Source organism: Oncorhynchus nerka, linkage group LG14 (assembly GCF_034236695.1).
Source record: "Oncorhynchus nerka isolate Pitt River linkage group LG14, Oner_Uvic_2.0, whole genome shotgun sequence".
NCBI classification, from domain to species: domain Eukaryota; kingdom Metazoa; phylum Chordata; class Actinopteri; order Salmoniformes; family Salmonidae; genus Oncorhynchus; species Oncorhynchus nerka.
The window spans coordinates 44,903,875-44,930,069 of NC_088409.1; the positions used below are offsets into that span (position 1 = coordinate 44,903,875).

General features: G+C 42.9%; 1 pseudogene; it reads left to right on the forward strand.

The window, feature by feature from the left end:
* The first annotated feature begins 612 nt into the window (after positions 1-612).
* LOC115141206 (myomesin-3-like) lies at positions 613-26,195 on the forward strand (annotated as a pseudogene).

The window sequence follows — 26,195 nt, forward strand, 5'->3', positions numbered from 1 at the left end:
TTCTTTTATGCAATCAAAAATGTTTACAAATGTATTTTATAATGACAAAATTATATTTCATGGAGAAATAACAAAATTGGGGAATGTTGCGCTAAAAACTATTTTGGAAGTCATAAAGTTGTGATTTGTTGTTTTTGGATCTTCCATCTGTTTCCCTTCTGAAAGCAATGTCTTTTTCCATTAAGTGGACTATTCTCCCTCGCTCTCTTAAATGCTCTCCCTATTCCCAGGTGTGACATTGGTAGTGGGCAGTGGGTGAGTTGCAATGACACCATTCAGAAGGCATGCATGTCACTACCCTTTGAGGGGTCTGAATGACAGCACCATCTACCAGTTCAGGGTGTGTGCCGTCAACCAGGCAGGTGATAAGGCCACCGAAGCCTGTCATCACCACCGACCCTTCAGAACTCACTAGAACTGGGTAATCTGCACACTCTTTTCAGGCACCCTGGTACAGCTTTAGGTTTCAATGAATCAATCACATAGTGCTAAATAGTGTGTGTAGTGTATATATATGTGTGTGTGTGTGTGTGTGTGTGTGTGTGTGTGTGTGTGTGTGTGTGTGTGTGTGTGTGTGTGTGTGTGTGTGTGTGTGTGTGTGTGTGTGTGTGTGCTAAGTTCATGCACGAGATCATACAGTATGCATGTGTGTGAGTACGTGCGTTCATGTGTGCGCTGTGGGTGGGGGCTATGAGAGAGAAAGCGTAGCGGAGAGGACAGATAGGTGCTCTGGTCAGATGCTGTGGGTCATTAGGAGCAGATGAAGTACGGCCAGAAGGTTGGCTTGCCTCTGACTGTTTCCCCCATCTCTCTCTCTCTCTCTCTCTCTCTCTCTCTCTCTCTCTACCTTTCTCTCTGCTGAGCCCTGGCATGCTGGCATTGGATGGACGGCTTCTTCCATGTCACCTAGTCATTGTGCTATCATGCGTTTCCTTCCTTTATTTCTCTCTCTCTTTTTCTTCTCAATCAGTTATCAAGGTGGACAGAGGTAAAGAGATCACCATCACCAAAGATCAGCTGGAAAGTGAGAAACCACATATATCATCATTGTAGTACTATTAATAACCGTGTTTGTAGCTATGGCACTACAGCCTTTTCAATGGTATCCCCCAGCTACTTACCCTAGACCGAATACTTACGATACAGTACCACTGCATATTTCTGCTTTCCCCTTGGTACTCTGTTGTCATTTGAAAGCACATGTTCTGCATTTCTACACAGTTTGACATGATGTATCATTCCTCTCTTGAGGGGATTTTTTGGGGGTGGGAGGTTATATGGAGGGGTATTTTGAAAACACAGTATAAGTGAAATGGAAAGTGATTTTTAGTTTTTGTTTTGGTAAAACCGATTTTTGGGGGGAGGAACAGATAACTGTAACACTTTTGCCATGGGGCAGAAAGAACCTGTGGCAGTTTCAAATTGTAACATTTGTCAACTTCATATTCATAATCTCCAGCACCAACATCAACATGTGTGAAAATGGCTTGTTTCTGTGTTTTGTCGTAAAAAAGATAGAGAAAGATAAGTGTTTCCAATGACATCATCAACCAATTAGCAGACAGGCAATGCCTACTAACAACTGGTCAAAATCAGGCAATGCACACACTGTTGTCATTGGAAACACTTGTCTTTCACTATCTTTTTTTACTACAAAACCCATCCGTGGCAATGTCGCCTATGATATTTAATATAACAACGTCATGTTCCTTCATATCTTCCATCATGTTAATAGCTTTGTGAAAGCAATGTCTTTTGTTCCATTAAGTGGACTATTCTCTATGGTGTCCTAGTAAATGCACATTATAGCCCAGGGTAGTCAGAGTGCTTCTCTCTGAATAGGGATCATAACATGCCCCTGGTGTAGCTCAAAGAGGGAGGAGGAGGCAAAGACCATGGAAACACCAGGGAATGGTGTACTATTATGATGAGAAATAAAGTACTACCTCAACCTCATAGACTGCCATACTCTCTTTTCGAGGCACCCTGGTACAGCTTTAGGTTTCAATGAATCAATAACTGTGTGTGTGCGTGCGTGTGTGTGTGTGTGTGTGTGTGTGTGTGTGTGTGTGTGTGTGTGTGTGTGTGTGTGTGTGTGTGTGTGTGTGTGTGTGTGTGTGTGTGTGTGTGTGTTTCTCATTTTTAAAAAAACAGATTTTATATCTGACCCTTGCTTGGTCATGTGATCCAATGCTCCGGGTCTTGTTTAGTAGGGTACACCGTAGCAAAAATATTTGCAATGGAAAAGGAAAATATGTGTTCCTATTGGACATGTTCAGATAGTACACCTCCCTATCTCAAAACGTTTTCTCCTTCTTACCATGACCCTGTTGTCTTTACTATCTTCTACACCCATCCTCCCTTCTTCCCTCTGACCTCAGGTCAGATGAAAGTCCCATTCCCTCCCACTGGTGTCCATGCCTGTGAGGTGAGTGACAACTACGCCGTGCTTAGCTGGACTGAGCCAGTGCCGAGAGGCAAGGAGCAACTTACCTTCTATGTGGAGGGGGTGAGTTAAGGCCTGTGCTCCTACTCATACGCACAATACAGAGACACAGGCACACACACAAACACACACGCACAGACCACCTAAACACTCATTAAAACGCAGGTCCAATTAACCCTCAACCCGGCCATCTCAGTGCGTGTAGTGTCAGCCCGCAACTTCCCATTGACCTGTTTTACTGTTCTGTAGACTAACTTTAGACTCAGGGCCAAATTAATGAATAGCTCTGACCACTATGCTAATTAAAGATTAAAGGGGAGGGGGGAAACACTTATATGGCTGTCGGTGTCAGTTTAGGTGGGCATCGGTGCACTCATTAAAAACTGAGAGACCTTGAAGTTGCTCTCTCGTGGCGTGCGTTTTGGCGTCGCTAGTTAATTAGCTTTTTCATGAACTACCAACAAACGTTCCCGTGATGTGCAAGGAATGTTTCCAAGAGACCATTCCTTTAATGTCAAATAGAACATACCCAGAACGTGGTAACCATGTTCTCAGAATTTAAGATATTAAGAGTACAAAACATTTCCATGACATAGACTGACCAGGTGAATCAATGTGAATCCTATGATCCCTTATTGATGTCACCTGTTAAATCCACTTCAATCAGTGTAGATGAAGGGGATGAGACAGGTTCAAGAATTATTTTTAAGCCTTGAGACAATGATTGTGTATGTGTGACTTTCAGAGGCTGAATGGGTAAGACAAAATATTTTAGTGCCTTTGAAAGGGGTATGGTTGTAGGTGCCAGGCGCACTGGTTTGAGTGTGTCAAGAACTGCAACCCTGCTGTGTTTTTCACGCTCAACAGTTTCCTATGTGTATCAAGAATTGTCCACCACCAAAAGGACATCCAGCCAACTTGTCAGAACTGTGGGAAGCATTGGAGTCAACATGGGCCACCATCCCCGTGGAACGCTTTTGACACCTTGTAGAGTTCATGCCCTGACAAATTGAGTCTGTTCTGAGGGCACAGTGTGGGGGTGGAACTCATTATTCGGAAGGTGTTCCTAATGTTTTGTACACTCGGTGTATGTTCTAGACACATTTCATTGGAACGTTGCAAGAACAAAATATTTACGTATCCAGTTTTCTGGGGTCAGGAGAATATTCCATCAAAGTTCCACCAAGCACAAACATAACAAGGTCTCCATGTTCTCAGAACACAAGATGTGAATGTTCTAGACAAGTTAAATGAGAACTTTGCAAGAACATACATGAGCCCCCTCCCCCCCCCCCCCCAAAAAAAAAATATATAATTACACATCACTTATTGATGCCAAGCCAATCAAGGCCCTGATTGGTGAACCGCTGATGCTAAGTTTATAGCTCTTTGTCTGTTGCCAAGGTTAGGGATACTCACACACAGGTGCTTTTTAACATAGTGTTTTCAACTTACACACATCATTACATTGTGCATGTTCATTTATACAGTGATTATTATTCAACATGTCCTAACCTGGGATTGTGACCTCACAACCTCTTAGGTCACCGTACTTCTATCTTCCCGATGCGCCACCACGTCTGTGTCAGGTGTCAGTTAATCGGATTATTCTCTTATCATTGATTTGATTGACTTATTTCAGCTATTTAAAGGCTTTCTGTGTAGTTGTCTAATATTGGTGGGTTATATTAACCTGTTTTAATGATAGCCCTGAATCACTGTGATTAATCAAATATTTTGTCTGAGGGTACTTTTAACAGAGGTGAGATTTACTTCAAAGTGTATTCACTGAAACAGTTGTTTCAGATCTACACAAGTGCCTAGGGAGGGGTGGTGGTTAGGGTTTCTTCTGGACAGGGCCTCTGCAAGAACACATGCCCTAAAGGTATCGAAACGTTGATGGAATATTCTCCTAACCCTCGAAAACGGGACGCATTAATGTTCTTGCAATGTCCCATCAAACACGTCTAGGACATTAATGTTGTATAATCTGAGAACGTTGCAACCACATTCTTGATAAGTTATGTTTGACATTAAGGGAATGTTCTCCCAACTTTAACACCAAAACGTACATAAAATAATTCTCACAAGGTTTAGATAACATAGATAGAATGATTCCCTAACTAACGGAAAACTGGACACAAACATTAGGGGAACATTATGCGTAACATTACAAAAATGTTCTCTCTCCCTATAATTGTTAGCTGGGTCAAAGCTCTGTCTCTAGGCTTTTGGGGTGATTAAAAGTATAACTCTTGGTTTTATAGGTTCGCGGTTGTGAATTAGCCACAGTTTTGTTCTGGTTTAGTTTTAACGTTGAGGTTTTATAGTACATGTTGTGGGTGTGTTCATACATGGCCACCAAACTATACAGGACAAAAGTGTTCCTATTTTGATGAATGTCTTACAATGAGTTTGTCAAAGCTCTGGTTTATCAAAATGGCCGCCCAGGAAAATAAAACGTTCCCTAAAGAATTAAAGTGCTGGGAGGGATCATTAATTTTACATCTTCCCCAAAGTGCCCCAGTTCTTCAATATCAACCAGGACTCTGCATTCTAGATGCCCAACAGCTTGCAGTTCCAATAATGAGAAGAAAAGTGGCAAACTGCCACAGGAAATTTATTTTTATTGGACTTTTATAAGTAACTCTGTAATAAAACTGTCCAATCCATCAAAAGCATCTGAAATTATCAAGATCTCCCGCTTCTGTTCCACCCAGGAATATTCAAATATCCTCACCCTTGGGCATGCGCTTTATAATTGCTGATCTCCTTTTAAACACTGAGTTTTATTCAAATGTACATTTTTTTTAAATGACTAAAAGATATGGGAGCCAAGTTAATGGAGCAGAAGAAAAGATACACAACAGTGAAAAACTATTTGATTAATAGAATTGAGTGATTCACTGTCTGTCTGTCTGTCTGTCTGTCTGTCTGTCTGTCTGTCTGTCTGTCTGTCTGTCTGTCTGTCTGTCTGTCTGTCTGTCTGTCTGTCTGTCTGTCTACTTCTCTTTCCATCTACCTCTCTTTCTCTTTCTGCCTGCCTGTCTACTTCTCTTTCCATCTACCTCTCTGTCTCTTTCTGCCTGCCTGCCTGTCTCTCTCTCTGTTCGTACTTCCTTCTGTCCATCAGTCCATTGCAGGTAAAAACAGCTGGCAGCTGGCCAGCATGGACATCACGGTGGGCTCTCCCAGGTTCCCCATGTTTAACCTACAGAAGGGGAAGTCCTACTACTTCCGGGTGCGCTCCTTCAACAAGTATGGCGTGAGCGAATCCTCAGAGCCGAGCCTGCCAATCTCACTGGGACAACCCCAAGGTGAGGGAGAGGAACAAACGTATTCTTTCTTTAATGTTATACTAGTTCCATTGATATGGATTTGTGTATACTGTTAGAAATATTTAAAAAACTGTTCTAGAGTTATTCTACACAGGGACAATGGATCTTCAATTAACCTTTTTCATCTAGGGTGGTTCTTCCTTCAGGACCTTCTCTTTGGAAGTTTTTAAAAACAGTCCTACCTTGAACCATACAGGCTTCTCCTACAGGGATGGCTTTAGATAGAATGATTTTATTTTCTTAAGAGTGTGCCAATCAGCTGAGCTCCGTGTTTTCTGTGTTATCCTGTTAGCTGCTCCTGCTCCAGCCACTTCCGTCTTTGCCATCCGAGACACAGATTCTGCTGTCCTGCTTCAGTGGCAGGAGCCCATGGAGAAAGAGGGGCATTCTGGGATACTACCTGTACTACAGCGAGGCTGGGAAGCAAGAGTGGAGGACGATCAACAACAAGCCAACCACCCACACCAAGTACAGTGCTGAACCCATTTAAATGAACTGAGATCCTCTTTTTGGAATGCTGTTTCTATTGTGTGTTGGATAAATATGGTTGTTTATTCTCTTGCCACCAATTCTACAACAGAACATGATGGGCCAGTTTCCAGGACACAAGATTAAGCCTAGTCCTGCTCCATTGACATTTCCAGTTCAATTGTTTTTTAGTCCATAGAACCATCCCAATGTAGAAAGCAATGCTTAGGCATTAGGACTATATGCATAGTCAAATTTGACATGGCAACACCTAGGCCTAAATTACTTGTTTTTTCCTCTCAGGTTTACAGTCCATGGTCTGAAGTCGAAGAAGGAGTGTGTGTTCAGAGTTGAGTCTGTGGGGCGAGCTGGGAACAGTATCTACTCCAACGAGTCTCCCCCTATCTTGGTGAAAGCAGTTCTCGGTGAGTACCAGACAAAAAAACTGCGGACTGACCCACAATGGTGGACATGCTCCTGGGACATGTTCATTAGGGCAAACTGAAATCATGAAGAAATAATTAAACAAATAAAGCTAGTGTTTCTTATTGAACAAGTTCAGATAGTTGCTCCCTTTTTTCCCGTCCGTTTTCCTCCATTTGGTGCCTGATGAATACGACCCTGCTGTCATATCAAACAGTTACACCTGACAGGGACGAGGGGGAAACGTGTTGATAGTTGTGAATGCTTTCGTAGGGATCTCTTATTCACACTTTCACTGGCTAATCTGATGGGATAAGGAGGTGTAATGCAAAATGTTAAGTGATCATGTAAATAAGTTGGGGTCCATTTTCTTTTTCAGTCAGTCTTTGTTAGTAGCCAAGGCTTGTTACTCTGTTTTCTCCTTTCTCTTCATCAATCTATTCCTGACCTCAATTCACCATTAGTTCATAACAGCCTCATGAACCCATTACGTGATGACAGCTATTAGATCTAATGGGTAGGCTCCTGATTTTTGTGTTTTGTGTTTGTCCACAAACACAGTGAAATAAATAGACGTGTGATGAGGTAGGCACCTGATGAATAACTACTGACCCCGCTCACTGCTGTCTTACCCTATAATAGCATGTCTGATAATAGTAATAATAATAATAAAAATAATAATATGCACTCTGCAGACTGCTACATTGTAATGACCGTTCATTTTAGCTGCCACTCACAGTGATGCCAGATTCCGAAGCTGGTCTCGGATCAGTTGGTGATATGGCTGAAATCCAATACTTTGTGTCTGGAACCCTGTGTGGCCTTAAATTAACTGACCTGATACACGGAAGTGGCCAGAATAGAATAGAATGGAATGGAATAGAGAATAATAGAAGCTGATTAGCTATTTATTCAAAACACTATCCATCCAAAATATCTATCTTAATGTAATACTTTTTTTGTTTGTCTCTGGGCAGGCTGATGAAAAGTCTAGTATGCCAAAACTTTCTTTTCAAATACATCTCCCCTTCCCAGTCGCCCCATCCCCTTCCACTGCCATCGCCCTGCTGCTCTGCACTGGCACTGAGATGATTCTCACCTGGAGAGCCCCTGCTAACAATGGAGGAGACCCTGTACGAAGCTACTACCTGGATCAGAAGGACAAAGAGCTGGACTCCTTGAGAAATGTCAACACCAAGCCTGCCAAGGAGAGGCAGCACAAGGTGAGGAAGGTTCTGGTACCCAGGTGTCACTGCCGTTAGAATGTTGGGTCACACTTCGCATGACAAAGACCCAGAGTAATGTTAAGTAAGGGATAAACGCTGATGCTCTGTATATTATCTTGTAAATAATTGACCGTGTGTTCATTAGTTTCAAGATAATGTACAGAGTGGAGGCATTTATCCTGCTTGTACCAAAGTTGCCAAAGAAAATAATACTGAAGCACATGTTCACCGGTAGAAATGACATGTTTTAATTGATATTTACATTTTGATAATTAAATTCATACTTTTTCATCCTCCCACCAAACCTAGTCATTAGTTCAGTCGGTTAGGTAGCCAACGTAGCAGGCGGAAGATAAACATCTGAGCAGAGTCCCCGCATCTGGTTTTCAGAACATCTGGTTGTTAAGGACACACTGTTCATTACAGTAGAGGAGATCGCATTGCATATCAATAACTAGGCTAGAAGCTACTGTGGCTAAATAATTTGTAGCTAGCAAATAAGTTTTCCCTCGTTGGACCTGCGTTTACAATGTATCCTATTTCGGTTTGAATCAATAAGATGGCACCGACGGAGATGGCAGCATTGCGACTAGCACTTAGACAACAATGCAGTATTTAGTTTTTTTATGTACTTTTACATGATTAGCTCAGGAAATGTTTTGTGTCATTACATACAGCCGGGAATAACTATTGGAGCGGTGGTAACTCACCAGAACTACCAGCATTACGACCAGGAATACAACTGGAGAGACGTTCGAGGCGGCCTGCTGGTTCGACTTAGGAGAGGCGCACACCACCCACCGCTTCCCAGTATATTACTCGCTAATGTTCAGTCTTTGGATAACAAAGTTGATGTGCATAGACCAAGGATTTCTTTCCAGAGAGACATCGGGGCCTATAACACTTTATTCCACATGGCTCTCTCGGGATACTTTGACGTAGTCTGTAAATCTAGCAGGATTCTCAGTACATCGCACAGACAGGAATAAATATCTCCCCGGGAAGCAGAAGGGCAGAGGGGTGTGTTTTCATGATTAATGACTCATGGTGTAATTCTTGGAAAATTCAGGAACTCAAGTCCATTTGTTCTTCCGACCTTGAATACCTCACAATTAAATGCCAACCATATTATCTCCCAAGATAAATCTTCTCCGTCCTCGCCACGACCGTTTACATCTCACCTCAAGCCGAAACCTTGACGGCCCTCAAAGAACTTCACTGGACTTTATGCAAACTGGAAACCACATGTCCTGAGGCTGCATTTATTTTAGCTGGGGATTTTAACAAAGCAAATCTAATGACTAGGCTGCAGAAGTTCTATCAACATATCGACTATACTACTCGCGCTGCTAAGACTCTCGACCAATGCTATTCAAACTTCCGGAATGCTTACAAGGCCCTCTCCTGCCCTCCTTTCGGCAAATCTGACCACGAAACTCAGACCGGAAGTGCCTGTGCTTTGTACTATTCAACGCTGGTCTGACCAATCGGAATCCACGCTTCAGGATTGTTTTGATCACATGGACTGGGATATGTTCCGGGTAGCTTGCGAAAATAATCTAGACGCATACACGGATACGGTGACTGAGTTTATAGGAAAGTGTATAGGATATGTAGCACCCACTGTGACTATTAAAATCTACCTTAACCATAAACCGTGGATAGATGGTAGCATTCGCGTGAAACTGAAGGCTCGAACCATTGCATTTAACCATGGCAAAGTGACTGGTAATATGGCCGAATATTAATAATACGACTGGAGCAGATCCTTTGTTCACACTCCCCAGAGCAATTTAACGATTCACTCCGCAAGGCAATCAAAGAAGCTAAACACTAATATAGAGATAAAGTGGAGTTGCAATTCAACAGCTCACACACGCAATGTATATGGCAGGGACTACAGACAATCACGGACTACAAAAGGAAAACCAGCCACGGCTAAACCCATTCTTTGCACGCTTTGAGGATAACACAGTGCCGCTGACGCGGCCCGCTACCATGGGCTCTCCTTCACCGTGGCTAACATGAGTTAAACATTTAAATGTGTTAACCCTCGCTAGGCTGCTGGCCCTGACGGCATCCCTAGCCACTTCCTCAGAGCGTGCTAAGACCAGCTGGCTGGTGTGTTTAAGGGCATTTTCAATCTATCCCTATCCTAGTCTGCTGTCCCCACATCCTTCAAGATGGCCACCATTGTTCCTGTACCCAAGGAGGCAAAGGTAACTGAACTTAATGACTATCGCCCCGTAGCACTCACATCTGTCATCCATGAAGCGCTTTGAGAGACTAGTCAAGGATCATATCACCTCTACCTTACCTGCCACCCTAGACCCACTTCAATTTGCTTACAACCCCAATAGATCCACAGACGATGCAATCGCCATCACTCTGCATGCTGCCACATCCCATCTGGACAAAAGGAATACGTTTGTGAGAATGCTGTTTATTGACTATAGCTCATTATTCAACACCATAGTGCCCTCCAAGCTCATCCTTAAGCTCGAGGCCCTGGTCTGCACCCCACCCTATGCAACTGGGTCCATGACTTCCTGACGGGACGCCCCCAGGTGGTGAAGGTAGGAAACATCACTTTCACTCAATGTCAACAAAACAAGGGAGATGATCGTGGGCTTCAGGAAACAACAGAGGGTGCACCCCCCCTATCCACATTGATGGGACTGCAGTGGAGAAGGTGGAAAGCTTCAAGTTCCTTGGCGTATACATCACGGACAAACTGAAATGGACCACCCACACAGACAGTGTGGTGAAGGCGGCGCAACAGAGCTTCTTCAACCTCAGGAGGCTGAAGAAATTTGGCTTGTCACCTAAAACCCTCACAAACTTTTACATATGCACAATTGAAAGCATCCTTTCGGGCTGTATCATCACCTGGTATGGCAACCGCAAGGCTCTCCAGAGGGTGGTGTGGTCTGCCCAACATATTACCGGGGGCAAACCACCCGCCCTCAAGGACACCTACAGCAACCGATGTCAACAGGAAGGCCAAAGAGATAATCAAGGACATCAACCACCCGAGCCACTGCCTGTTCACCCCGTTATCATCCAGAAGGTCAGTACAGGTGCATCAAAGCTGGGACCGAGAGATAGAAGATATTTTTCAATCTCAAGGCCATCAGACTGTTAAACAGACATCACTAGCACATTAGAGGCTGCTGCCTATAGGCATAGACTAGAAATCACTGGCCACTTTAATAATGTCACTTTAATAATGTTTACATATCTTGCATTACTCATCTCATATGTATATACTGTATTCTATACTATCCTGCAATATCTTAGTCACTTAATGTTTACATATCTGGCATTACTCATCTCATATGTTTATACTGTTTTCTAAGCTATTCTACGGTATCTCATTCACTTAATAATGTTAACTTGCATTACTCTACTCATATGTATATACTGTATTCTATACTATTCTACTGTATCTTAGACAGTTCCGCTCTGACATTGCTCCATACGTATGTAGTCTTAATTCATTCCCACTTAGATTTGTGTGTATTGGGTATATGTTGTGTAATTTGTTAGATATTACTTGTTAGATATTACTGCACAGTCAGAGCTAGAAACACAAGCATTTCGCTACACCCGCAATAACATCTGCCAATCACGTGTTTGTGACCAATAAAAAATATATATATTTTACCTTTATTTAACTAGTCAAGTCAGTTAAGAACAAATTCTTATTTTCAATGACAGCCTAGGAACAGTGGGTTAACTGCCTGTTCAGGGGCAGAACAACAGCTTTGTACCTTGTCAGCTCGGGGTTTCAATCTTGCAACCTTTCGGTTACTAGTCCAACGCTCTTACCACTAGGCTACCTGCCGTGATTTGATTTTGTTTTGGCTTTCTGTAACTTTGAAGCAAGTAAGTTCTGCATGGTGCAGTGGTTTAGAAAGTTAAAAGGTGCCCATTGTTGGAACTACTTCAGAGGTGACCTATATATTTTCCAACTGTCCCGTGTATTTACATGTAATGCCCTCTCTAGAATGGCTGTCTTTGTATCTATGTAGAAAACAGAATTAGTGGTGGTCAGAGAGCTGAACATAATAAGGCTCTGGTGGAAATATACTGGAGGAAAAAACACATTCCCTCTACTACCTTAGCTGTGTCACTAGGCAACGAGTAGTGGTGTCCATGGAGACTAATGGAAAGTTAAAATTGTCTCTTTTTGCAACTGTGACCTGTAATTTTATGATGTGCAAAAGAGTTATATTGTTGTTTTTAGACTCAACAGAACAAAGCAATTGAAATTCTGCCACACTGCAAAATAGTTTAGAAGTGTGGAGCAAACCGTACTTTTTCACTGCCTAGGGTCTTGTTCAGGAGGAGGACGAAAGCAAACTGAAACAGGGATGTAATGTCCAATAAGAAACACTTGTTTTCGTTTTCCATTGCAAAACATATTGCTACGATGTGCCCTAATGTCCAAGGTATTCATCATATAAAGCCATTGATCTGCTTGCAGGCATTTATAAAACACAGAGGTCACACGCAGTGCCCTCTGTTTGGCTAAACCAGCCCCTACAACTGCCCAGTTTCCTCCAATAATAGTTCCTCCCATCTTTGAGTTTGCTTTTTGCTCTTATTTTTACAAGCTGCTCACTTGCTGCCTCCATGTAAATGAGATTAATTAGAATATCGATCCAACGGAGGCTTCATGCTCAGGGCACTTTGGTCTTCCTGCTTGTGTAAGCCAATGTAAATGACTTTACCCCCTGAAACCTTTCCATCCACCACCACCAGTTTAGCAGTCAGGCAGGCATGCCACCTATCCAGCCTCATTAGAAGAATGTCTGAGATGTAAACCCTTAGGATTTTTTGTTATCTCGCTTAGTTTGGAATTCCACCTCCATCTCCATGGCAGTGCCTTTACTTCCACTGATTCAGAATCAGGTGAACTGATGCCATCTAGTGGCGATATGTCAAATCGACATACACTTTGGGACAAATGCCCCATCTCCCCTGCCCCCGCTATATTTCACTGCAGAGCTCCAAGCGGCACTGTTTAGATATTGATTTGATAAAGAGGCTTTTGTTGTACCTAAGTATGGATGGCCTAGTGAGCAATCTATACATTTAGGAGGCATAGTCTTTCGATGGTGTGATTCCCATCACACTTAGATAAGCCCCTCAGGTTTGTCTATTGATAGCCATTGTCCCTTGGCTCAGTCCCCCTAAAGCAGAAAGACTTCATAGGCGATAAGGACTTTAAAGGCTAAGTGGCTGTGAAAAAAAGTGGTTGAGATCAATGATCCGAATCCCCTTCCTAAAGCCAGCCTCTATGGGGCTTTTCCAAACAGCACTGGCAGAATTTATGCTTGGCTTTACAGTATGTGGCTTGGTTAGGATTAGCCAAGTGTTTTTCAACTGCACAATGTCCATCACATCAATGGAGTTGAGTGGAGACGAGAGTGTGCGGACTGTATCTCTGACTACGTCAAGTCGCTGTCAGTCGATACTTCTAAACATGTAGATATGTCAAACCTTACCGTGTACCTATGTTTGTCCTCTGTAGCTGCGTGCCTTTCTTTATTTGCTGAAATCCATCATTTTGAATAGAACGTTAATCAAATTCAACCATCACATGCAAAATGTTTCTTTGTCTCGACTGACAGCGTCTGCATGTAGCCAGAGGTACACTCCTTCCACAGTCGTCGTTAACCCAACTCCCCCGCCATGTCCATATGTGTGGAGTTGAAGAAACCCGGCTAAATCAGGACGTGAGTACACAACCTCAGATTTCAAATGAATCTCTGTGAATATCAGGAGTGCCCGAGGTTATCCAGATACTGTGTTGAACTCTCCTTACAAGGTATCTTTTTTGTTTTGTCCACGGTTTTTTTTGTCCATGTAAGAATTGACATACCGAAACTCGGGGCTAGCTGACCCTTGTTTTCTCAATGACCAGGGTATTGTTCCTTAGGCACCAAACAGAAGAACTTAACCAATAATAAAAATGTTTTCAAATGTTTTTCTACAGTATGCCCTAATGAACACAACCCGGGTTTTAATTTGGACAGTAACTGTATTCATTTTGTATTGTCTTATTTACAGGTCTGTAACCTGGATAGGGGGCATTACTATCAGTTCTGTGTTTTTGCTGCCAACGTGGTTGGTGTTGGTAAACCCTCGGAGCCCAGTGAGGCTTTCCTGTGTGAGGAGTGGACCATGCCTGAGCCAGGTGAGGATGACGCAATCATCATGAAAACACACACACTTACTCATGCACGCACATACACACGGACACACGCACACACATGATCACTGTACACACACGCAAAGAGTTCGCACCCACATGCACGTTTACTCTCTAAAACACACACACACGTTCATACATTTCCTCTCTAAAACACACACTCTCTCTTTCTCTCTCCCTCTACCCACTCTGTCATTCGGTAATGGAGCAGTTCAGTGCACAGCCGTGGCCAGCTGTGTTGGCCCCATGGTCTTTCTCATAAAATGGCTGCCTGTTGTGATATTCATATTGGAAATGGAGAGAGCCACACACCATTTATCCCGCACAGCCCATTAATCCAGCTGAATCCATCCTGATCTCCCCGTATCTTAAATAATTTAAATGCGACTGAAAATCGTTAAGCAAATGAACTACCGTGCACTGGCACTAAAAACGAAGGGGTAGATTAAGCAAAATCACTTTACTTGTTTTTAAAATGGTATTATTATGATTTGTTTGTTTCTTTATGATGGCCTGCTCTGTCGCAGACAACTTGGCTGTTTATGGGTGAGTATATGAGACGGGAAAAGGACGAATAACAATATTCTCCCTGTTTTAGCCTGATTTTAAATCATTTCAAATACGTTATCTGTGCCTGAATAAGCATGCATGTTGCAATGTAACCAATAGAAAATCCAAAAAAGTGCAGACCCTGCCCACCTGGCACTCCAGTCAGGATGAACCAAACACTGATTTCAAATAGTACTTGAACCCAGGTTTGGTTGGTATTTTTCTAACACAGTAGACACTTATCAATCCATGTACTGTATAGAATGAAACACTGTACGGGTTGACACAGATTAACAAATGTGTGTTTTTCCCTCATATTTCTCTCTTTGTGTTATGCTAACCCCACTCATCTCCCAGGCTGCCCTTATGACCTGGAATTCAGGGAGGCGAGGGTTAACTCTCTTAGTCCTCCTGTGGGCAGTGCCTCTCTACGAAGGACAGCAAGGACCAATCACAGGGTACCTGGTGGAGCTGAGCGAGGGAGACCAATCACAGAGCTGGACTGCTGTGAATGAAGAGACAATTGCAGACACCGTTTTGAAGGTTGGTGAGATATACCTGTTTTATGTAATAAGGATAAATATGCATTAAAATAGAGGTAATGTGTTTTTGTTTTTGATAAAATTATCAAATTGATTTTGGTGTGTTTGTGTTCCCAGGTGTCAGGTCTCTATGCTGGTCAGACCTATCATCTCAGAGTGTGTGTCTTCAACAAGGCTAGAATGGGCATCCCTTCTCTGCCCTCTGAGCTTATCAGAGCCCAGAGCCCAGACCCAACCAGGTGAGTCATTTTAGGGATTTAGTTAGTCTGGTTCAAGATCTGTTTGTGTTTGGAGTAAACATGACCATAGAAGTTGGCAAAAGAGCACAAACAGGTCTGGGATAAGGCTTGATTTTAGCCATACAGGTCCCTGATGAACAATATCATCAGAATGACTTATGATTCATGTTCTTTCTCCATCAGGCACCAGAGACATAGAGATTGGTGTGGACAATGATGGCTTCATCTTCCTGGCCTTTGAGGCCACTGAAATTACGGAGAAGAGCACGTTTGTCTGGAGCAAAAACTACAAAGAGGCTATTGAAGCTGGGAGAGCCAGGGTACTGTGGGAGAACAATAGGTACTGCAAGTGTGTGTGTGTGTGTGTGTGTGTGTGTGTGTGTGTGTGTGTGTGTGTGTGTGTGTGTGTGTGTGTGTGTGTGTGTGTGTGTCTGTCTGTTACAGAGAGAAAAAAAAAGACCTGTAGATTTGTGAGAGGACATTTAACCCATGAAAGACTTTAATGTTAAGAGGTCAGCAAAGGGTCGGACTCAGTGGAGATTCTTCCTCACCTCACACTACAATGCAAAATGTCCTCCCTTTTCACTGAGCACTATGGTCCCATTCAGGCCTACTGAGTCCCCTGGTCTGTCCTTTAAGCCTACTGTCCTTGTGTCCGTCCTTTTAGCTAACTGTCCTTCTTTCTGTCCATCCCCAGCTTCACGTCCATCCCCATCCTCACCTTCACAAACGCCACTAAAGAGGACCTGGGCCTGTACACAGTGGAGATGAGTGACAACCCAGACATCTCTTCCAGTTTCACCTTCACTGGGGAAGGCACTTTATACTCAAAGCGAAAGACGACCTGCACAAAAGATTGCTGCTCCCTGTAATTCCCCCTCCCTTTCTTTTCCCATAGATCTGGAGAGACTGACCGAGCTCGGCTGGCACATCTGCCACCCATGTAAGACTTAGTCACTGTAATAATACAAGTCTCTATCGAGCTAAAACAATTGATAGTACTCCGTTTCAAATCGAAACAGGCATTATAATACATTGTCCAACATCACAATTTCAACAACCTATTCACTCAGATGTTTTCTTGGGTAAATCCTATTTTTTGATTCCTGTCATTGCGCCCTTCCTAGATTATTTTAGTTTGCTGAAGCTTGGAGGCCAACCTGAATGCATAACCTATTCCCTATTCATTGTTCCCTCCCCCTACAGTGATAGCCTTGCGCTCCAAGTGGCAGGTGGAGGTGTCAGAGAAAGGGAACGTGCGTCTCTGGATGCAGACTGAGAGCCTGAGCAATGCTGCAGAGCTCCGCCTCATTCTCAGCGACAGAGAGATCTCTAGTGCTGCAGTAAAGGAGCACTTCAAAACACTGGCTATGTGTTCTAATCTCAGAACCCAGAACTAAATATTGTGTGTACTAGTCTGTCAGGAGAGTGTGTATGTCTCAAATGAACTACTAAAACTAGCTTGGGTGTCAGAATGTTCCTGCTTAAGTCAATGGTGCAGTAATGTATGAATAGGAAGACGATGACAAGTTGGCTGAAACAGAAACAGACTGGTCCAGGCAAGTTATAGCTTGTCTCCCAGAGGTGTGCATAAAGCATAAGCTACTGCATTTTGCATACACACATTTCTTTTGGAATATATGCAGATGATTGTGTTTCCGAATCCATTTCCATTTCCAGTGAAATCCAGTGAAATGTAGATGTGCCACAAAATAGCTAAATGTTTTATATTTTCTCATTCAAGTTTGCATTAGTAAGAGCTATTGGCTGTATAGAAAGAGAAAGTAATCACAAAACAATCACAATCCAAAAATGTTACCCTCGCCATCATATTTGCAATTTCATTTAAACACAAATCACCTTCATAAAGATTTTCACCAGAATGTACGTAGCAATATGATAGCAATGTTGATTTGTTATGAAATCAACCTAAAAAATAACCACAGGTTGGAAGATTACTGTAGGCAGAGGTTGTTGCAACAGATGTGGATTTTCCATGGGGTTAAACTAATATTACCCAACATGCATGTTCTTGGACTCAGTGTCTTGCATGTGGTTACTCGGTATGGAATAGCATGATTGCATCCATGCACGTGTGTATACGTGTACGTCAACACTGCTAAGGGTTTATTACTAAATGACTACAGATAAGGATTTTGTGAATAAACCAATCCCCATTTCCCCCATTTTAGAACCCTTGCCAAATCACACTGTGAGTTATGCCTGCGTGTGTGTCCACATGTACATTCATGTGCTCGTGTGTGTCCTCTCTCTCTCTCTCTCTCTCTCTCTCTCTCGGCCGGTAAGATTAACTTTGACAAGGCTAGTGGGCTGATAGAGATCCTGTTTGACCAGCTGTCTAAGGAGGACGACGGCCCCTACACAGCTCAGCTCTGCGACGGCCGCGCCAACAACCAGTTCGCCCTGGTGCTCGTGGACGAGAGTGAGTCCATCTGGTCACCCCAACTCACTGCCGGGATGTTCATACTACCGAACCGAGCTGAGCTAAACCAAGCCGTGATGAGCTGGCCTATTTTCACATCCTCCGTAGCTGCTGGAAGTGGTGAGCCAGCACAGTTTGCTTCAGATCGGCACAGTAGTGTGAAAAGGGCAGCTTGTGAACTCTAAAGAGCAGTAAGTGTTTGGCTTGGCTTGATATATAGATTTGTTCCAATCAATTTGGTTATTATATTCAATGTTACTGTCTTATTATTGATAGTTAATATATACAGTATATCCTCAGTGTGCTAGTAGGGAAGTAACCCTGTGGTTGTGTCTTTGGCAGAGTTTCGTCAGACACTGGCTCAGTCCATAGCCAACAGAATGGACTCCAAGAGAAAGTCAGGTAAGTGTTCCCCTATTGGCCCCTGGTTCACCTCTAACCTCTGGGCTGGATCCAGTGCCTCATTTGTAAATCGGGAGGTCCTGGAACACATAGTGAGCGCGGGGGGGGGGGACATTTTTATTTGGCTTTCCCACAATTCAAATTCAGTAGGGAGAAGACTAGCCTAGGCTACGTAATGTGATTACGTAGGGACTTCTTCACCAGCTGACCACCACTACCAAGACCAGTGTCCAAATCAGTTACTTACCCCACCCGCCCTCCCCATAACCTCTATGTACAAATAAGAGAGCAGGTCTGAAATCAGTGTGGCAGGATAGGATGATTACACAGAAGGATCGCCATGTTTTTACTTGATGGTGTTTTTGGGGGGCGGGAGAAATAATGAGGAGGTAACTTGATTTAACGCCGATCGCTTTTATTCGAATGTCTACAGTGCGAACAGTGAAACAATGAATAAATCATGCCGCGAGAGGTACCGGGTCAGGGTAAATAGGTGCCGGAACAAACAAAGTCATATCTGAAAAGGTGCCGGATCCTCTCAGAGAGTTTAGGATGTGTTTTCAGTAGATAGTAGATAAATAGTAGATAAATATCTCATTTCTGTGTAAAATAGGTTCCAAATGTGCTGAAACAGATTCAATGCGCCTCAATGCCCTAGTTTCCTATCTATCGTCAACCGTTAGTCCCTTTCCTTAGCTTTGTGGCTAGTGGCAAAAACATACCTATCTACAGTTTATGGAGTGCAAACAGTGTTGAACAGGGAGCTAGGTCTTTAGAACATATAGTGCTGACACACCAGAATATAGAGAGTTTCATTGATTGAGTGCCAGCAAAGATGGCCGCTGTATCTCTGGTCCAGTGTGCGCAGTTAATCATCGCTCTGTTTTTCAAGGACCTTATTTTCTGGAGTTTTTGTCATGGACCGTGACAGAGGACTATGAGTTTATAACCAAATGCAAGGTCATTTGTAGATTATTTATAATTTATAGATTCATTTCTCCAATATCTTGTTATCTTCGTTATGGAATAATCACATGGATTCTGTATTCTAATATGCATGTGTGTTGTTATGAATGTATTCAGTTCACAGTGTTAATGTATCATTAGAATCCTCTGTCATTCTGGGTCCAGGTGACCAACGTAAGCAAGGATACGACTCTGAAGTGGTTCAAGGACGGCGTGGAGACTCCAGCTGTGTATGACCAGCAGACTGGAGTCAGCACCATGACTGTGCAACAGGTACACATACCACATCCAGTCCTCATAGGGCTGGTTTCCTGAACCCAGATTAAAGACCATGCCCCAGGACTACCTGACATGACTCCTTGCTGTCCCCAGTCCACCTGGCCGTGCTGCTGCTACAGTTTCAACTGTTCTGCCTTATTATTATTCGACCATGCTGGTAATTTATGAACATTTGAACATCTTGGCCATGTTCTGTTATAATCTCCACCCGGCACAGCCAGAAGAGGACTGGCCACCCCACATAGCCTGGTTCCTCTCTAGGTTTCTTCCTAGGTTTTGGCCTTTCTAGGGAGTTTTTCCTAGCCACCGTGCTTCTACACCTGCATTGCTTGCTGTTTGGGGTTTTAGGCTGGGTTTCTGTACAGCACTTTGAGATATCAGCTGATGTACGAAGGGCTATATAAATAAATTTGATTTGATTTGATTAAACGTAATCCTGGACTAAAACACACTTTCAACGGAGAGTCTCTATTGTGAATGATTTTAATCCAGGACTAGGCTGAATCTGGGTCCAGGAAACTGGCCCAAAATGTCACTTATGCTCCACCCCACTATTTAGCGCCACCGTGGAGATTTGACCTGGCGACCTTCCGGCTACAGATCCGCAGCTCTAACTAAGCTACCTACCACCTCATATTTACAGTATTGTAATGAATATGTAAAGTAATGTTCAGTAGTACTGGGTGTACATTCATGGGATGGTGGCAGATGAGGGAATAGGGTTAAGCTCAGGAGAACACACACACACACACACAGCGAGAGAGAGAGAGAATCTGTGTCAGAGTGTCTCTACAGTATGAGTATTTATAGATCATTGCATAATTACCCACTGGGCACACACTGGTTGAATCAACATTGTTTCCACATCATTTCAACTAAATTGCATTGAACCAATGTGGAATAGACGTTGAATTGAAGTCTGTGCCCAGTGGGTAGGATTATCTGTGTACAGAAAGTCAAATGTGTTCTCAAACCCTATGTGTATGTGTGTGCGGACATTTTTATTTGTACCTTTATTTAACTAGGCAGGTCAGTTAATTAAGAACAAATTCTTAGTTTCAATGACGGCCTAGGAACAGTGGGTTAACTGCCTTGTTCAGTGGACATGAACCAGACATGCCTGCGTGTGTGTCATAATGATAGACTTGTTTTCTCTCTGGTGAATCTCAGGTGACTAAGGAGGAGGCAGGCCACTACAAAGCTGTGGCGTCTGATGGTGGAGGACAGGATGTGAGCACACTGGAGTTACTACATGAAGGGGAGACATCATGGCACTGTCATGGACAACCACAGACATGGGCCCATGTTCGTAAAGTACTCCGTTTATCTTTGTAGATCCTAATGAATATGATGACTTGAACTGGGGGGACCTGATTCTAGATCAGCACTCCTACTCTGAAGTGTTTTATCAATACGGTCCCCGGTCTAGCAGAAATATCGGTGAAATGTTACAGTATGTGGTCCCTCAAGTTATATTGTTATGAGGCAATTTCAAAGTGCATTTGTTTGCAGTATTTGTTTGTGCAGTATTTGTTTGTGCAGTATTTGTTTTTGCAGTATTTGTTTGTGCAGTATTTGTTTGTGCAGTATTTGTTTGTTTTAGTATTGTTTTATGTCTCATGATGATTCAGAAGGTGCAGAAACTGAGACTGCACATGATGTAATATTATCATCCATGTATTATTTTTATTTATTTATTTATTTTACTTCACCTTCATTTCACTAGGCAAGTCAGTTAAGAACAAATTCTTACTTACAATGATGGCCTACCAAAAGGCAAAAGGCCTCCTGCGGGGAAGGGTGCCTGGGATTTAAAAATATTTAAAAAATTAATACAATATAAATATAGGACAAAACATACATCACAACAAGAGAGACACAACACTACATAAAGAGAGACCTAAGACAACAACATAACAAGGCAGCAGTATATGACAACACAGCATGGTAGAAACACAACATGACAACAACATGGTAGCAACACAACATGGTAGCTGCACAACATGGTAGCAGCACAAAAACATGGTACAAACATTATTGTGCAAAGGCAACGGCACAAAGGTCAAGAAGGTAGAGACAACAATACATCATACAAAGCAGCCACAACTGTCAGTAAGAGTGTCCATGATTAAGTCTTTGAATGAAGATGCATAGAGGTTAATGACGATCATAAACGGGGTGGTTTGAGCCCTGAATGCTGATTGGCTGAAAGCTGTAGAATATCAGACCATTTATCAGGGGTATGACAAAAAAATGACTTCTTACTGTTCTGATTACGTTGGTAACCAGTTTATAATAGCAATAAGGCACCTTGGGTGTTTGTGTCATATGCCCAATATACCACTGCTAATGGCTGTATCCAGGCGTTCATACAATGTCCTATATGGACTTTCGTCAGTCGGATGGGAGACACTCTTGTTGACTCTTGTTGGCCCTGGCAGGAACACTGTGGACCAATCACAGCGCTTAGGGACCCAGCCCAGAGGTCAGAGGTGAACCAGGGGCCAGTAGGGGAACACTCACAACGCGTTGCATCATGCATAAGAACAGCCCTTAGCTGTGGTATATTTGCCATGTACCACACCTCCTCAGACCTTATTGCTTAAATAGAGCCCACTGTCTGGAGACATAATTATTCTGTCTTTATTTACAGAGTATGACAAGCTCCTCCAACTCCTGAGCAAACAGTGGGGTAAGTTCAGCATAGATTTCCTAATACTATTACGCTGGGTTTCTGTTCAGCACTTTGTGACATCAGCTGATATAAGAAGGGCTTTATGAATAAATTTGATTGATTCCAATGAATATCATGTGAATATGTATGTCTATGGGTGCCGCCTACCGTAGACGGGGTCTTTCCGGACAGGATGACGATGATGAGCTGCAGTCCAGTACTGAAACATGAGTGACTTCTCAAGCATTCTATGGACAGTTTTTGGATGGGGACAACTTAAGATTAAGTCCTATCCTGACTACAGGTTAGAATCAAATACAAATGTATTGGACCTAGACTGCAGTGTAGACAGCATGCCCTGTCAACTGTCAATATCCCAACAAGGACATTCTGTCACAGAGTATCATCTCTCTGAGTTTGACTTTTTCCTCTCTCTGTGGCACAGCGCTGTCTACAGGCCCAGTGAGGATTCAATGCACTGCTATGGGCTTCAAGCTCTACTGCTCTCTCAAGTACTATATCAGCTACATGAAGACCAGCTGGCACTTCAAGTGAGTTCCCTTGCCTGGCTTGGCCTCTGTACTCTGCCCTGCCACACGGGCTGTGCTCCAGGCCCACTGGTTCTACTTTGTATACATTATACAGTCAGCCTTTGCTATAAGGAATAGTTGCCCCTAGGCACTGATTTTTGGTCAGTTTAGCATTTTCCCCACTAATTGTTAAGGCTAGGTTTGGGGGAGGGGAAGTTGACCCTAAATCTGCACCTAAGGGACACTTCACACCAAAGCACGGTACAGGGACCCGGACTTTTATCGCCACCTGCTGGCAGCTTTTATCGTTAGCACCAACCACCAACCCTGGTTCTACAGAGTTACGGCGCAGGCAGGCTTTTGTTCTAGTCCAGCATTAACACACCTGATTCAACTAATAGACTAATCATTAAGACTTTGATTAATTGAATCAGCTGTGTTGGTGCCTGTCTGGAGAGCCTACACATCCTGTACCTCTCTATTACGAGAGCTGGTGACAAACCAACACAGAAAAACCACATGAATTTGACACGTGAACACAGGTGGTGCTCCAAAAACACGTTTTCATGTGATCACATGTGAGCTCATATGAAGTTAATGTGATAACATGTTACGCAATATGTGATAACATGAAACTACACGTGAAAATGTGAAATTTCATGTGAAATCATGTGATTTTTCTGTAAGGGCACTGCTGTCGCAGCATAGATTGTTGTCCAATTTAAACTCAGTTGCTTTAGCATTTTTGTTTTTCTTCACATCGCCCCACAGCTTCCTTAGTGAGACAGTCTGAGCCTTTTAATCCCAAATCCATCTCATCTCACTGGATTGAAAAAGAACAAACGTAAAGGCTTTTACAAAGAAACTTAAAACTGAACAAGTAAAGCCCTCAGACATAAATAGTCATGGCCTTGTATGGAAGTATCTTTTGTTGGATTTTTACAAAAAATATATTATATTCTATTGAATCATATTATCATATTCTATTTCATTGTGTACCAGGGAGAGTAGGATTGACCAGTTGGATAGGTGTAAGCCTGGCAGCAGTATGCAGAAGCTGTGGGTCGAGGTCTTTGCGCCCACGGAGAACGATAAGGGGAAGTACACTCTGGATATGTTTGATGGTCAAGAAAAGCACTAGACCATCGGAGACCAGTCTGATCAAAGGGGAAGTACACTCTGGATATGTTTGATGGTCAAGAAAAGCACACCCGCTCACTAGACCTATCTGGACAAGGTTAGTCTGACCAGTCTGATTCACTCAAAAAGCACTATTGTCTCAAAGCAGCTCTGGATATGTTTGATGGTCAAGAAAAGCACACCCGCTCACTAGACCTATCTGGACAAGGTTAGCCTGACCAGTCTGATTAACTCAAAAAGCACTATTGTCTCAAAGCAGTTAAGCGAAATAGGGCTTCATACAGGGATTTTACTGCTTCAGATTCATGTCAATGTCTTCACCACTAGAATGTAAACCTCAGAATCGGACTATTATTACTCAATTATAATTTAATTTGTCTGCAATCTTGATCTACATTCGTATCTTCCAAGACAGGCAGTTGGTGAATATTACATTCTTCCGAAATACATTTCAGTAATCTATATTTAATTATCACTCTCTTTAAAAGCCTTTGCTGATGCTCTGTTGGAATACCAGAGGTTGAAGTAAGTGCGTTACCATATTGATGGTTAGCGCCCAGCATGGCTTGCAGTGGTAAACACTAACACAAACAATTGCAGGTACTATTTTCTATCACTATTCTCACATGGACAAACAGAAAACTGTTCTATATTCAATATTAATGAGTTGACATATAGTATGGTGATAGATCTGAAACCATTTGTAAATGGTTGCTGAGCGGTTGCTGAGGAAAGTGAGTAGCATACTCTTTCATTGTTTCTTAATGGTCTAATTTTCTGTACACTGGAATGATTGAATGAGCTTCCTATGGATGATTCAAGGGAGTAAATGTCCTTCTCGTTGCTTTAGATCGGGCCAGGGTGACCAAGGGGCTACCAGATGTGGTGGCTATCATGGAGAATAAAGTTGGCTAACTACTAAATCATACTGTCCTATTATGTGGTTACCATGTTCACTAGCACTTCATTATCCTTTTACGTCCGATTTTTGAAATTGTACTGTTAGACCAACGAGTAGAAGTGCTGATCTAGGATCAGTTTAGCCTTTTAGATCATAATGAATACAATTAAATGGACAGGGGGAACTGATCATAGATCAGCACCTTCTCCAATACGTTTTTTTCTTTAAATAGCCTTACCTGCCCAAGTCAACAGTGACAAGTGGTGTTTTGTCATTGTTCATATTTACATTGACTGTTGTGAATCATGTCATCTCTATTTCCCTCTCCTGCCCATTCTCTGTGCTTGACCTGCTTCGCTGACGGTGACCCTGCCTCAGAGATGTTCTGGCTGAGGAACGACAAAAGGCATCGTCTCAGGGGGCCAGTTCAACATCGCCAACGAGAACAAGTGCAGCACTATGACCCTCAACAGTGTGACTAGCAAGGAATCAGGCAACTACAGCATCTTTGTGCGCAACCAGTACGGCACTCAGACGGTCAACGTGACCGTGAGCGTGTACAAGCATGGCGAGAAGCCCCCGCGCACGATGCAGTGGAGATGTAAGGAAGGAAGGAGTGTTGGTTTTGTTGCACTAAGAGACGATTACAACTGGGTACAGACGTTAATTCAATGTCATTTCCACGCTGGTTCCACATGACATGAAAACAACGTTGATTCAACCAGTGTGTGCCCAGTGGGATGTCTTTGTGTGGTTGAGCCAGTTTGTTTTTATAGGGTTAAATTGGAGTTAATGGGGAGTGAAATGCTAGAAGCGGTTAATTTGTGGCATTGGGATGTAAAGCAATGACTAAGAAGTTACTTGTGCTAGACGGAATGCGGTCAATTAGGACAATGTGAGGTCCAGTCAAACCTGCAACAACCTGTTTTCTTGTGTCATTAGACTACCAATAAATATCCCAAGAGTGTCAGCTACAATTGTATGATGTCGCCCCTTTCTTTCTGGAGCAATTTCATAATAGGACATGTGAGCAGGGGCTAGAAAGCTCGGAGGTAGGATTCATTGGCCAAGGCGAGCACGTTAAATGTTAATTTCATGTCTTGATAGCAGCAGACTTGATGCCAATTGCAATTATCTCCCATGTTGTATTTCACTAGAGGTGTCATGTTAGTCATGTACACGGAGCAGATTTACATAGGTGCACGACACATCAAGTGCGTTTTTCTACATCAACCTAATTTATGCTCTGACCTCCCTGTATTAAGGCTGTAATCTCACTAACTCAAGAGTCGGCACCTGCAGCTCAAGTCGGTCTATTCGCCTGTTAGCTTTCCACATAGAGCGTTTGTCATATCATGTGTCTCTGCAATCGCTTCTAAGAAAGCTGCTAATAAAGTAATTTGATCTTA